The sequence below is a fragment of the Rhinopithecus roxellana genome, chromosome 11, assembly GCF_007565055.1.
Source record: "Rhinopithecus roxellana isolate Shanxi Qingling chromosome 11, ASM756505v1, whole genome shotgun sequence".
Lineage (NCBI taxonomy): Eukaryota > Metazoa > Chordata > Mammalia > Primates > Cercopithecidae > Rhinopithecus > Rhinopithecus roxellana.
Window position 1 is genome coordinate 13,494,030 of NC_044559.1, and position 13,168 is coordinate 13,507,197.

At 49.0% G+C, this 13,168-nt stretch overlaps 1 long non-coding RNA gene across 1 annotated transcript in view; it reads right to left on the reverse strand.

Moving 5' to 3' along the window:
* LOC104662249 overlaps positions 1-13,168 on the reverse strand; it is a 133,735-nt gene that overhangs the window by 11,575 nt on the left and 108,992 nt on the right. Inside the window, exon 2 of the long non-coding RNA XR_004060114.1 lies at positions 7,214-7,572. This is a non-coding gene — a long non-coding RNA (uncharacterized LOC104662249). The remainder of the gene's footprint in view (positions 1-7,213; positions 7,573-13,168) is intronic.

Consider the following 13,168-nt stretch of genomic DNA (forward strand, 5'->3'; position numbering starts at 1 on the left):
CACTCTCCTAGGGAGATCCCATTCCCCAGGATGGCATTCAAGGGCCTGCCCTTGGGCATCAGCCTCTCAGCCCCTTCTCCATCTGACTCCTATCATCTCCCAAACACACAAGTCCTGACGCCAACCTTTACCATGGCCTGTTCCCTCAGCCAGAAATGCCCTTCCATGCATCTTCCCCTCCTCTGATGTGGACTCTCTTCATTGCTACCCATCCTCCCTGCCTCCTGTCCGGCCTCTGTTTGGTTCTGTTATCCCCCACCCCCGATTCCCCGCACAACCCAGTGGCTCAAGGGCAGTTGATCTCATCCTCCCCAGGGGTGGGCCCTATTATTCTAAGTCAATCAACACAGGGGACTGCCATGTGACTTAATGGTCCAGGGGCAGGTTCTTTTCCAAAATTGTCCAATCCAATTATAATTTACGCTTGGAAGAGTGATTCCCCTCTCTCCCGCTAGACAAGGACAAGGACACACATAGCCCCCAATGTTGCTGACAGCCATCGTTTGACTATAGAATGCGATCAACACTGTGGGTGACAGAATAGAGAAAGAACCTGAGTCCCAGATAGCATCTGAGAGCTGCTAAATCAGCCAGCCCTGAAGTCTGCCCTACCTGTTTGAGATTTTCTTTTCCTATCACTGTAATTCATGAAGTATCCTGGCAGATACACTCCTACCAGGTATACTCTTGACCAGCTACACTCCTACTCATTCCCTCTGAGCCCAGTGCAAATGCTACCCCTCTGTGAGTCCCTCCCTCATGTGCCCACCCATAGTGCCCTGAACCTCCATCTATTCCAGCTCTTTGGTCCATTCTTCATCCCCATCCCTGAGGTGACATCTCGCCTGTGAGTTGCTGAGCTCTTAGACAGCAAACCATCTCATGGATGCTAGAGCAAGATAAGTGTATCTGTTTAATCTAATTCATTCCACATTCATTCAGCAAACATTTACTGAGTGCCTTTAAGACAGTGAGTGCCAAGACAGGATGGGTTTTGCATACACATCTGTGCAGGGAGTAGGGGTGCATTCATGCAGGAGACAGAGAGACAGCAGGGAAGAGCAGGACACCACCAGACGTGGCATGAGTGGTAGGCAGGACTTGGCTTAGTGCAGGGGTGGGGTTGACCTCGGGCTTTGGGGCTTTGACCCTCTTTCTATGTAGCTCTCCTTTTAGGGAGGGGGTGCAGGCGAGCAGGGGACAGGGAGGATTGGAAGGCTCTGGAAGGAAGCCAGAATTGCTAGGACATGTCTAAGACAGAGGCTGCATCCTCCTCCACTGCTTTGGAAGAGAAGTGAGCTTAGCAGAGCTGAACATGCATGAATTTTTGCATTCATTCATTCATCCAGCTCACATTATGATTATGAAGTACCTCCTGTGTACCAGGTACCACATTTGGCACTCAGGATTAATCCGTGAACACAGAGTAAATGGGCCTTGTTCTGGCTCAAGGGTCAGACGTCCTCTCCCTGAGATCTGGCGATATTCGTGCTCCTCCTTCAAGGTGAAGACGTAAGATGTTAGAATCTGCTTTTGGAGTCATGAGTCCAACCCCAGGCTAGGTGACATCTGGGAATCAGGGGTGTCCCTTTATATCCTTGAGAGTCACTAATCAGCCTGTACAAACTTGTCCCCTGCAGATGGATCCTGTCTGCACCCCAAATCTCTGAACGGAACCCCCTTCTCCATGCTCCCCTGCCCAGTGACCTTGCAGCTGTGCACAGTGCCATGCACGTAGGACCAGCCCTGTAAATATCTCATGAGCATATGAATGGCAAATGCTTCCACATGGGGCACGTGTCAGTCAGAACTCATGTTGCCAGTGACAGAAATCCAACTCTAACTAGCTGAGGCCGAAAGGGGAATGTATTCACTCACAGAATCCAAAAGAAGGTTTGATGATCAAACTGAGGAAAGGCAGGAAGCAGCTGGGCCTCAGAAAGATGGGAACCAGAATTGGAAGAGAACGTCCTCCCTCCATCTCTCATCTCTGATTCTCTTGGCAGGGGCTTCATTCCCTCTCACCTGCAGGCCAGCTCCTCAGCATGGCATGCAATGCAGAGGCCAAGTGCTCCTGGCTTTGACCACCCTAGAGCCTGCATTGTGGGGAGAGTCTGGAGACTCCCTTTCAGCTCCATCTTAAAAATTTCAGGCCAAAGATTTGCCTGGGATAGGCCCAGCTTGGATGCAACGCTCAGCCCTGAACCAATTATCCCTGGCCAGATGGGAAAAAGCATTGAAATTGGCTCAACTTTGGTCACATATCCATGTCCAGGCCAATCAAGTGAGGCTAAAAAAGTGGGGTCCTCTGTAAACATGGCAGAATCTGCAGGAGTCTAAGGGAGGGAGCAAGAACAGAAACTTCTAGAGGAGGGAGGATGTTTAGGAGAAGGGGGATATCCCAGTTAAAGTGGGCAGGCACTCGTTCATGACAGTCATCTGTTAGAGTCCAGAAGTTGAATCAGAGAAAAGATTTCTAGGTCACTTGCAAAATTCACCCCCCCTTCCAGCATCGCTGTCCATTCAGTATCTGATAACTGAATTATCTGGCTATATGAAAAACTGCCCTGAAGCTAGAGTCAAGAAAACTAAGTTTAAAACTGAATTCTGCCACTTACTAACATAGGCAAGTCACTTGAGCTATCTACCTTGACTTTCTCATCCATTAAATGGGTGCAGTACCTGCTCCTCACAGGTTTAAATGGACCGTGCAAGTGAACATCACCAGCACCATGTTGGCAGGTGCTTCATCAGAGTTCATGAAAGACCTTAATCCAAACATCAGTTCCAGGTCAGCCAAGTGGATCACAAAGCTCCTAGTGCACAGCTTCGTTCCTCACAGCCATGTGTATCAGCCGAATAAGGATAGCTAGAAAATGTCTGCTCATTTCATCTGGCACACGCTCCTTCCTCTATCAGTTTCTCTTCTCCTTAATCCCACCACTAGACTCCTGCAGATGAGGCCAAGTTTTTAGGGGACCTCACTTCTGGGGTTGATTGCTTGGTGCATGGGAATGGAAGGAAAGCATAATCTGGCTTCTCCTACTCAATGGACCAATGTGTGCACCTGGAGAGGTTCCTTTTCCCTGCAGTGGCCAGGCTGCTCCAAACAGGAGCACTTCCTCCTGCTCATGTTCTGCTAGGCTTGGCCAGAAATGCCCTTCCATGCATCTTCCCCCATGTCAAAATAGTCCCGTGTAGCTCTCCTGTCCAGCAACAACAACGGCTCCCACTGCTACCAACTCTACCTGGACCTCAAGCCCTCTGAAGTCAGAGACCAGACTTGGCCCTCGGCTCTTTCTCCCACAGCTCCTCAACACCTTGCTCCCTGACATGTACCCTCCTCTCCCCTCCACCTACCCCATCCTGCCCGTTCTTTGGGACCTTGATCAGCCCTCTACCTCTCAGGGAAGCTGACCTCTATATGCTCTCGCTGACTTCTGATCCCCTCCCCTCTTGCAGCCCTAACTCTGTACACAGAGTGATGCTGGCTATACTCCTTACTGGAGTTTTCATGCGTAGTTACCAGGACACCTGCTCTCCTGAAACTTAAAATCAAGTTGGGAAGATAGTAGGATCTGACCTCAGCATAGCCTCTTTGAGAGGTTAGATAGCATGAACACAGGTTAGCAGGCAAAATTTGGGAAGATAAGAAAATACTATTTGGAAAACAGGTGCCAGATACAGAGATCTGCCTTTAGGAATGGCAGATACATGACACACGTGCTACTAAAGCCTCCTGTATTATCCATGGCAGACATCACTAACTGATTACAGCACTCTTTCCAGTGAACCTGGACCCAGACTCAGAATCTACAGCCTAGCACTCCAAGCAGGCATGACCAATCAGTTGGAGTTGGCAAATGAAGTAAAATCCATTTACCGATTGTGGTATAATACAAAGAACATATTTGGTTTTTGAGCTTCAAAAACGCATAGAATTTCTTGAGTGATAGGAGTGTCTTTTGTTGTTCATAATAGGCCTTTTGGTTATACCTAAGTTTGTGAGGTGATTCAAGGTGGGACCTTAGATAGTTTCAAGAGAGGGGTTGGCCACACCAGAAACACTAAGCATGTGATTAGAGAGCCAGAACTTTCACCATCCCCACCAACCCCTGGGGAGAGAGGGTACAGCTGGAAATTGAATTCAATCTCATGGCCAATGATTTCATCAATCACGCCTACTAATGAAGCCCCAGATAGAAACTCTGGAACAAGGTTTGGGTAACTTCCATGCTGCTGGTAGAGTGACACACCCACATTCCACTGGGAGAGAGTATGGAAGCTCTGCAGCACTCTATTTGTGAAATGTATACACATAAAATACAAGAGAATGCAATATTTTCCTGAGGCTTGAAAATTAAACAGTTGAAACTTAAGGGGGGATCTGGGAGGTATAATGTGGCTTTGGAGAACATTTCCTGATGCGGTGGTCAGGATCGTCAAACTTTTTCTGTAAAGGGCAAGTTAGTCAATATTTTAGGCTTCACGGGCCCCTCACTCCCAAGACCTTGCCTGGTGAATATGTTCATTTGTATCATTTATAATAAAACAATAGTCATAAGGATAGCACTTTCCTGAGTTCTGTGAGTCACTCTAGCAAATATTCAAGCCTGGAATGGGGATAGGGGAACCCGGAAAATTGTAGTTGGCCAGGCAGAAGTGCATATGAAATGGAGGTTGAGCCCTTAACTTGCAGGATCTGCCTTGGGAAATTTGTGTCAGAATTGAATGAAACGTAGGACACCTAGTTAGTGTCATACACTGCTCTCAGATGTGTCTACTAAGAAACCTATAAAAACAAAGCAGGGTACCCACACAGACCTGGAGCAGGGACCAGCAACTATGGCCAAACCCAGCCCACCATCTGTTTTTCTAAATAAAGTTTTATTGGAACACACCCACACCCATTCCTTTACATGTTATCTAAGGCTGTTACTAATTACAAAAGCAGAGTTGAGTGATTGCAACAGAGACTATATGGCCTAAACTACTTACTGTCTTGCCTTTTACAGAGAAATTTTGAGGACCCTGTTCAAGAGCACCAGAAGATGTTATCCAAAGCAACATTATAACCCCCAAATCCCTTTCCAGTCTCACGTTTTATTTTGAAGCTTCAGGTGAATGTTGCATTCTCTTCTATTTTGTGTGTATACATTTCACATAAAAGCAATGTTTAAACTACTTACTCCTTGTTAAGTAACAAATTCTGTTTGCTTAGTGAGTGGGAGTCATTCTTCATTTCCCTAAAAGCTTGCAATTTCAGGATGGGAGATAGAGTACTGGTGTGAGGCTGGGACTGAGCGGTGAGGGTTCCTCCAGAAAAAAAATTAGGAATAACAAGGAGATTCAAACTCTAGGCTGAAGCACTGATTCAGATATTCATTCTAAGACTTGCTTTTACCCTATAAAAATGAACAGTTGCTAAGGGCTTCTCAAGTTCTGCCCATCTTGTCTCCAAGATGATGGTTTCAGCGAGGTATCTGCTGGTGTGTTCAATGGGTGGCTGGAATCTTGTCACTTATTTGTTCTGAAGGAAAACCATTTGCAAACTGTGTTCTGTGGGGCCCTAGAGTTCCCACAAACTTTGAAGAACTACTGGGGTAGAATGTGGGGTCCAAGTGAGTGGGATTCCAAGTCTATGCCAACCTTAACCGTGATATTCCCGATAGATGTTCTCTATTGCCCATCTCATCTGTTTGAGAAAAGGCAGCTGCTGATAAAATAAGATTTGAACATCACAGGTCTAAATAGTTCACTCAAGTTCGAACACAAACAGGTATGGAAACAGACAGATAACATAAGTGAATAAGTCTGGCAAGGCATGGGATGATAGGGAGTGGTAGGACCTGTGGCAAACTGTCTTAAAAGAGCAGGTGCCCCTGAGATCTAGCCATACAGAACTACAAATTTAATGTGTCCAAGTCTTCCAATTTCTCAGTAAATCTGGAAATTTAAGTGTCTGTTTCCCAATTATTAAGACATGTGCAGGTCAAACAGATTCATACCTACAAACCAGATGCAGCTGGTAGACAGAATGCAACTGCTGGCTTGGACATTGCCTTTAAGAAAACCAGCCAGGAAGGGCTGCTATTTCCTTGAATTCGCTTAGTAGGCCAACATGGAGCAGCAGAAGAACCCACAAAAAAGACAAACATCCTATCCTGGCACTAGCCCTTGCTAACCGTGTGAACCTGGATAAGGCCCTGAACCCTTAGCAGGTACCTGCCCAAATGTGGTGATCATAGCAAATCCCAGGCAAGTGGTAGGGACGGAAGAGAACACACTGTGGGTGATGGCACCCCTGGCCCAAGAGGCACCAGGTGGGCACATATGAAAGGTGTTCTCTGCTGGCAACAGGAGGAGTGCCCAGGGTGAGTGGTACATGGGGCATGGGTGGATCCCGATCAGCCCTAGGGATGTGGCTGGCCCAGAAAGCTTGAGCCCCCACTACTAAGGGAGATGAAAAATGACCACCTTCCATCTCCGCTCTTCTGTGCACAGATGAGGAGCGAGAGAGGAGCGGGCGCCTGGGCCCGCGGCTGTCGAGTGGGATCATTAATAAGATAGATGTTCCTAATGGCTCCAAGAAGGATCATGGAGCTACTCATTATCAGGGGTTGAAATCGCTAATTATTCGTTTCTCTGCAGCTGTCACTCGCCGCGCCCACCCAAAACACCGGTCCCAGCAGCGGTCCTTTCTCTCGTGGCCAACAGGGGGCCGCCAGCATGCATGGCCAGGCCTGGGGGCTGAGGGCAAAGTCTCCATCCTGCATTAAATACTTATTAAACTTGATTAGAACTCAATGCACCATAAAATCTCTTTCAAGTCAGTGAAACGCCTTTGGCTACAGATTTTTTTTCCCCCAATTCTATCCAAAAGGAACTCCCAAGCACTCAGAGAGTATTGGAAAAATTAGATGATGGTTGAGGCGGGGGAGTGTGGCACCGGATTGGGAAGGGGGGAGGTGGATTTGGAATATTTATGGTAGAAGACAGCAACGCCTGGAATGAGGGGCATCAGGAACGAAAAAGGGAGTGTGGATTCAGGCGGGTGGGAAGGCTGCCGGATGCACATATTTTTAGGAACGATATTACCCTGGACCTAAAAATATGAGACATGGCTTTCTTTAAAAGCGATCTAGGTCCTATTTACATTTCAGAGCAAACAGCATATTGTTTTCATCAGGGGGAAATAAGCACTCATGTTTACCTTATGTTTCCTTCAAAATATTTGCATTTCAAAGCCTTCTGAGCTTTAAGTTTCAGAGCTGTTCAAAATGTGGCACCTGGGCTTCTCCCAGATGGGCCATGTTTACAGCAGAAATCCATACCACCCAGCCAGGATGACACCCCAAAAAGGGACAAGGGCCCCTTTCAGGGGCATAATGCATCCCCCAAGGGCACAGCAGCTGGGACCAAAGCTGGTGGCCAAATGAGCGATGGGAGAACCAGACAGACCAATTCTCAAAACCTCTCTATGAGGTTCTGTGAGTCTTTCTCTTGCCATGTTCTTTCATCCTCTCTGTGGATGAAGGAGACAGGGCTGGTCTGCACAGAGCCTTTGGGGGCCTTTTGGGAGAAGGAGGAAACAGGCAGTGCTGGAACCCACAGGAGATGTTCCAACAGAGGCAACAACCAAGTGGGCAGGGTAGCAATCCCAGTGCCAGAGGGTTGGACTAAATAACCTCAGCTCCCTCTTCCTGTCCCCAAAGTTTCATTCATTCATTCCACAAACAGTTATTGAGGGCCCACTCTGTGCCAGGATTTGGGCTCACGACTGGGGCCACAATGATGAACTAAAGCAATCAGAGCTCACCTTTACTGGATGCTTCCTCTCTGCTAGCCACTGTTCTTGGCTGCATGTGGCAGCCATCTAGCAAACTTGTAAAAATCCCAAAGCCCAAGCCACACCCCAGACCTGTTAGATTCCAGTGTCTGTATCTGACACAAGCCTTGCTGTTTTTTACTTTCTCCAGTGACCAGGACCAACCCACTGCACCCCCCTTTCTAGAGGTTCCCTGTGGACCTTGGTAGAGGGACAGCTGCTGGTCAACTTGACCAAAAGCACCAAATTCCCAGGTAACCAGCCTGAGAAAGTCCAGGGTAAATTTCAGGGTCCAGGCACCATTAAATTTTCAAACTCCCCACATGATTTTAGCCTGCAGCCAATTTTGAGAACTGGCATTCTGTGCTTCACATATATGAACCCACTTACTCCTCAAACAACCTTCTGAGGTAGGTGAGAATGCTTGCCTCTCCCCCTTAAATGATGAAGTGCAGGAACGTTAACTCAGCCACAAGCAGTAGAGCCAGGATTTGAATCAGGCTCCAAAGGATGCACTCTTAAGAGCTCTGCAATGGTGTCCCTGGTGCCGGCTACTGTGCTTAGGGAACTCTCACTCCAGAGAGAGGCCAATGAACAGACACTACACAGAGGGATAATGTTAAGGCATTGCTGCCTTTCCAGCCACCAGCCATTCCCAACCCTGGTCTTTGCCTGACTCATCCAGAGACTAACTGTCCCTGCCTCCCTTGCAGCTATGGTTCTGGCCAACAAGATGCAGTGGGAAGCCTGCTTGGAGCTTTTGGAGAGAGTTTTCCTCCAAGGTTAAAGGGCAGGGGTATGAGAAGGAACCTTTTCCAACCCATGCTCATCCTTCCACCTGAGATGTTTCCATGTGAGAATATGATATTTGCAGCTGCAGAGGCCATGCTGTGACCACAAGGAAAAGGCTGAGAGAACCATAGACACTGATCAGACTGTCCAACCATTCCGGAACAGGCCCCCTCCAGATGTCTTGTTAAAAGAGAGATCTAAAATGTCTTCCTTACTTTCAGGTGTTCAATTACTTGCACCTGCATCAATTAGAATTAGATTTGACTGTGATTAATAGAAAACCCCCAAATAACAGTGGTTTTTGCAAGATAGAGGCTTATTTCTCTTTCATATATAAGAAGTCTGAAAATAAGCAGCTCAGAATGACAGGGGCAGCTTTAAAGTCATCAGAGAGCCAAGCATCTTTTCTCTCACTGCCCTGCCATTCTTAGCATGTGACTTCCACTCACATGGCTCAAAGAGGGTTGCCCAGGCTCCGGGCATCACATTTGCTTTCCAGCTAGCAGGAAGGAGGAGAGGTAGAAGAAGTATCCCCTCTCCTTTTAAGAACACCTCCCAGAAACTCTTCTGTCTATATCCCATTGACTAGAATTCAACGACATGACCACATCTGGCTGTAAGGGAGGCTGGGAGCCACATTTGTCCTGGGAAGCCATAAACCAAAAAGGGGGATTCCATAGATAAGAAAGTAGGATATTTGGGAAAATAAACCGTCTCTTTTATACAATTAAGGCCATCCTAATTAAGAAAGATAATGTCTCTGATGAAGAAGGGATAGGAGTTAGCCAGGACAAAAGAAGGGAGAACAGTGTCCCAGGAGCAATAGCTTAGACACAGGCCTAGGAGCAAGACAAAGTGCCATATATTTGGAGAACTGAAGAAATCCTGTGACTAGATGACAAAGCAAGGTTGATGGGCGATGAGGTGGGAAAGCATCAAGACAGCAAGATTTGCAGGGCCCTTACATAACACCGCCCTAAGGAACTTGGACTTGGAGACCCACTGGAAGGTGTTTGGCAGGAAAGCAATATGGCCAGGGTTACATAGAAAACACACTCTGGTTGCAGGGTGGAGGATGCTTTCGGTTGGAAGACGATAAGATTGGAGGCAGAGAGACCCAGTGGGAAGCTCCTGGAGGCCCCTAGAGAGGGAATGTTGGCCTGGGCAGCACAGAGGCAGATCCCATCTCCACTGGGAGGCAGGTGAGAGGTGGTGGAGAGCAGTGTTATTCAGAGGGCTTGTCTGCAGTGGCATTCGAAGCTTGCACTAGAACCTGAATCCATGCATTGCTGCCTTCATCGAGAGTGTCTTGTAATACAAATTATAGGCATGTGTGTTTGGGTGCATATATAAGCTGAATTAAATATGTGTTTAGTGTTGTATTTGCTTTATGCTCTGATGCAACCTCCTTACTCCTTCGTGGACCACTAACGGTTTGTGAACCAGCAACACAGATCTGTGAACCACACTTGGAACATCACTGGTCTCAAGGAGAGAAAACTGAATTCCTCATGTAAAGCTGCCCTTCTGTATCTGACATAGGCCTTGCTATTCCTTACTTTCTCTAGTGCCCCAAACCACCCCGCGGCACCCCTCCAGAAGTTCCCTGTGGCCCTTGGCAGAAGGACAACTGCTGATCAACTTGTCTAAGAGCCAAATTCCCAGATAACCAACCTGTGAAAGGAGGCTGGCCTGAGGGTTCCTCACCACCCGCAGGGAGCCCCAGGGGCCTACAAAGCCCTCCCTAGCCAAGCTTTTCCAGGAACAATGCGATTGCCTTAGGGAAGGCAGAGGGAGAAAATGGTCCTCAAACTCACTCCCTGGAGAGAGGCCAATGCAAACTGTGGGATTAACTCCTGGGGGGCGTCTCAATTCTGAGGCCATTCTAATAGGAAAGAATGAAGGGGCCCCAGTCAGTTCTCCTGAAAGCAAGAGCTCCCCTCAGCCCAGTGAAAAGGGCTGGAGACCCTCAGGGGCTCCCCAGGCTCCAGGACCAGGCTACATTGAGCACTCCCTCCCCACTTGTGCTGAGACTGTTCGATGTTGGGCTGTCCCCTCTCTCCCAGCTCCTTGGAGGCAGTGGCTGTGCAAGTGTTTCCGCGTCTGCACAACCTTCTCATGCCACCATGGCCAATGAGCACCGATGGCTCGTATGTGCTGAGCACTCATCAAACTGCTTCGCATGTATTAGCTCATTTAGTGCTGACCCTCATGTCGCATCAATTCAGCAAGTAATCTGAATGCATCAGTACTTGGAGGTGTTGGCCTGGTCACTCACCAGCTTGGTCCAACATCCCTCTGGCAAAGGCCAACATGCAGGAGTGGGCTCCCAGAATAGGAGCCTTCTGATTTAAGCTCAGAAGTACAGGCAGTCAGTTCCCTTAGGGCAAGCTCATCCCTGTGTCCACACAGGCTTCCCTGGGATATCTCAGTGGTCAATTTATCAGTCACAGAATCTGAGAGAAAGACAGCTTCAGACTCTTTGGGCAGAACTCCAAGGAGAGCTGGGGTCTGGAGATCTGCAGGAGCATGGGGACAGGATCTCAGACTCTCAGACTCTCAGAGCAGGCTCTGCCAAGGGCATCCAGCCCACGTGCTCGGGGGCAGATGGCAGATCTGAGGTCAAGAAGGGGAAGTAGTGAGTCCAGTGTCACACCAAGGAAGACAGGACTGAGGCTGGCTTTATCCCCAGTGCACTGCCTGACAGGGATGAAGCAGCTGACATGGTTCTGCTGAACACACGGGATACCTGGAGGCCATGACCTTGAAGAGGACACCAGCTCCTAACTTAGGCCCTTTGCAGCGCTGACCAAGGAGTGGGGCTGGGGAGCTCGCAATCTTCCTCTAAGCATGACACCGAGAAGTCAGGCCAGGGTCCTGGAAGCTAGTCGAGGGACATCGGAGGACCCGGCCAGCTAGCTGACCCCACAGCCAGAGCTAAGGCACCCACCCCCAGACCTGGCTTCTGGGCCCCTCCGCCATAGGGGACAGCCCACACTGGGCTCCTCCACCCTGGCTAGTGGAGCCCTGCCCTCTGTGCAGGCCTCATCTCCAGCTTCATGTTTTATGTAAAGGGAATTGGTGCTCGGGAGGGGAGGGTAGCCAGTAGCAGACCAGAGAGGCAGGAGGGAGGCAGTGAATAAAATTCTTTGTTTAAGGAAGGCGTGAGCTATGCGTCCGCAAGCCCGGGAGAGGCATGTCATTTTGCTGGAAATGCGATTTTCCCTAACAAGTACAGAATTCTACATGACATGTTGAAAAGTGTATCTCTTTGAGAAGCTGCTCTGTATCTCAGAGGCATCGTCAGTACAGAAGCGTGTAATGTGGCAGTTGCCATGGCAACGCCTCGTTTTCCATAACAGGAAAATCAGAGTGGCTACGTCGATTGAAAGGCCCCAAATAATGTCTCAAGACCAGGCTGAGATCTGGCAAAGGCTTTTGCAGAGGCTGAGGTGCTATTTGGGGGTCTAGGGGCCACTTTATATGTGCTTCGTAGAGAATCCCCAAGATAATGTTCAGTGCCTCCTCCTAATTTGGCTGAGTCAATGGGATCTGTCCAATGCCACCCAGAAGGGCAGTGACAGGGCCAGGGTGATAAAGCTCCCACTTCGTGGACAGGCGATACCTGTGGCTGAGGTGATGTTGGCCCCTGCTCCCCTCCCTCCAGCGACCCCTTCTATCACTGTTTCTACAAAAGAAGTCGTTGTCTTGAAGACAGACATTGCGCTTAGCACCAGACAGTTGCAGCCAAGTCAGAAGCAAACATGTTCCCCGCATCTACCCCCATATGCACCACCCACTCATGCGTGCCTATGGTGCATGTGCTTCCAGTGTGAGCACACGGACAGACTTACCCAGAGTAGGTGCTCCACCCATGGGTGCAGCTCTAGCTTTCATACCCACACCTGGGCCCCCCAGGTACAGAGGCTACAGCCCCATCACCCCAGGGCCTGGCACAGTGTCTAGCAAGGGTGGATGTGCACAGATGTGACACCCTGAATTCAACACACACATGTGCACACTCACAAGCCTGCACACACTGCAGCCAAGGCTCTGCCCCAACCTCCTGCCCCCCTACACTGACAGGCATCAGCATGAAGCAGGGTGGCCTCCTCCCTCAGTAGAGTGCCCTGTGGTTTGCAAGGGGCAAGGGCAGGACTCTCAGAGGGAATCGGCCGAATTTGGAACCCAGCAGGAACGAAGTATCCTTCCACTGTGGGTTCCTGAGTCACCAGGGCTGGCTCTGTGCTGCTCCCCTCTCCCACCTGAGGGAGCTCAGGTTCGGGGCTCCCTCTCTTGTCTGTTGGCTGTGCACTCCACCTTCCGACTCCCAGGAGGTGACTGGCAGCTAACACAGGGCAGGAACAAGAAAAGCATTCATCCTGCTCCGTCATCTCCAAACATAAGTTAGCGTGGGGGACTGGGGAGTTACAGTGAGGGGAGAGGCAAAGGCCCCCCTCAACTTCCCAGAGGAAAAATTTTATATAACTGTCAGAGATGTAATAGAACTGTCAAAAGTACAGGAAATCAGCTCCACAGATTACAAAA